Genomic DNA, 2,405 nt, shown 5'->3' on the forward strand with positions numbered 1-2,405 from the left:
GTTTTGCAAATACGAGCCGTTATTGATCTTTATTGTTTTAACAATAAAGTTTGATATCGTATGTTTGTGTGTGATACCTGTATCTGTAATGTTGTTGTAGCCAATATCAGATTTCCGATGACGTTATATTGTGTAACTTTTTGATTCGACGTCGAATTACCATCGATTCAATTGTAGAAAATTAACGAAATATAGTGACAAATTTTTATTTGACGTTCAAGCGCGGAAGATTAAAGGAAGATTTAGCTGCATGTTTTAAATGGAAACACTGACCGTAGCAATTACGTATGCTGCTAAGCGAAGTCACCGTGCTGTAAAATTCAAGAGGTATGACAGGGGTATCAGGTGCAGCAGGACGAAGAAAAGGATATAAAGCCTTTCAGACCGGATTGTTCGGATGTAGTAAGTCCGTTATGGAGGTTTGCTCCTTTTCACGATTTTCCAGGGAAAATCGTTTCGCCGCCTGCCATTGTACGATGGGGTAAGCCGATTTCTCGTCGTCGAATGAAAATGATTTGATGTCCCGGTGTGTTCGTGAGAGTATCGCAATGGCCGCAAGGAATTCGAAGGATGACTGAATCACACCTTTATTATACTACATCACCGGCGACGAATCGGAAAAATACAGCGGATTTGCATTTTCTTCGCCGTGGCAATAGCAGGACGCAATCCCGCGGCGAAACGGATTTTAAATTTCTGATTCGTCTGTAATGATATATTCCCGTTTAATCGACAGACTCCATCGGTTATCAGGGGAAAATTTGATCATTATATATTGGGATACGAATCTGCAATTTAATCGCATTCCTTGATTTTCGATACAAATCGCTTGGAAAAGCGACGTTGAATAAAATAATTCAACGAAATATTGGACTCATCGTATAACAATATGTAAATGTGTTATTTGTAGTTAAAACTGTATAATATCCATCGGCGTAAATTAAATCATAAATGCGTTTTATTAGCACGCCATTGCAACGCGATCATCAGTTGTGTGGCTGCACGTGCTCCGTTAGGCAAATTAATAATCCCCCACTATTTCAAGGGGGTTTCGACGAACAGACAGGCGTAATAAATACGGAATCCGGAAAAGCGTAATTACGCGCAGAGCCCAAATTATTTGGCTTTTAAACTCATCACACGAATACTACATGTCAATATTACATCTTTATTACAATTATGTGATTTCATTCGTTTCACATTCGCGACAATATCTCTTAAAGCTACATTTAATGGTCAATGATGAATAAATTAAAATTGTTTTTTATATGGAAAGAGTAATTTTTCTGAAGTATTTAAAAATTTAACTACATACAGAAAATAAATTTATCGGATCATCAAAATAATTATGCAGCTTAAATGTTGATAACATTGCAAAAGTTAATATTCTAGCAACTAGTTTAAGTATAATATTTAATTCTAATTATTAAAATTATTTTCAAATTTGTATATAGCTAAATTTTTAGTTATTTCAGCAAAATCGAGATTATTTATTAATCTATTTAACTTGACTAATTTCTAATTAGTTGTTAATCAATTTTACCTAATCAAGATTTCCTTGTCATTTATTGGATAATTACTAACAAATAAATTTAAAATAGAAAACACTAGTTTCTGGCCAGTGACTAATTTTTCCCAGATATCTTCCTTATACTCGAGTTCTTTCCGTTATTTTCAAACAAGATCCTAGAAGGCTTTTTGGGAATTTAAAAGTTATTTAAGGATAATTAGATAATAAAAATTTATTATTAAATTTGTATTAATTCTTTGTAGATAGGACAACTCGAGATCATTCCCTTTTATTTTGTAAACAATGTAAACTACTCGTCCGATTTTTATGAAATTTTACTCATGAAGTAATTTGATGATGTTATTTTATTCGAATCCGAGATAAAAAAAATAAACAATTTAAAATCGTAAATCCAATATGGCTAAAATTAAAAAAAAAAAGTAATTTGATTTTTATAAAATTTGGTGTTTCAGAGAATTTTTAATTGCAAAGTAATATTAAGTATTCAGTTTCACTTTAAATATTTGAAATCCATCAATGTGTGCTACGCAAAGTTAGTAGGTACTGATTTCCAAACTCTGATTATAAGCTCTGTGATACTTGATATCTTTTTGAAATTTGACATTTTGCTATACATTTAAACTCAGATATCGAGAACCTTCTAAAATAGAGTTTCACAATAATCAAATTACTTTTGTTGAAATTTGAATTAAAAAATTCTCAAGCCAGAATTGAATTTAGTAAAACCCAGCAAAATTTTAGGAAAAATAAGACGTTATTAAAATTTTTTTTGTTAAAAATTAAATTCCCGTCCTCAAAGGGTTAAATGAAGCGAGCGAATTAGCCGCGTTCCGTACAACAAAATAACAAGACTGGATTTCCGCGCCTCAAATTT

Source organism: Trachymyrmex septentrionalis, unplaced genomic scaffold (genome assembly GCF_001594115.1).
Source record: "Trachymyrmex septentrionalis isolate Tsep2-gDNA-1 unplaced genomic scaffold, Tsep1.0 scaffold44, whole genome shotgun sequence".
NCBI lineage: Eukaryota > Metazoa > Arthropoda > Insecta > Hymenoptera > Formicidae > Trachymyrmex > Trachymyrmex septentrionalis.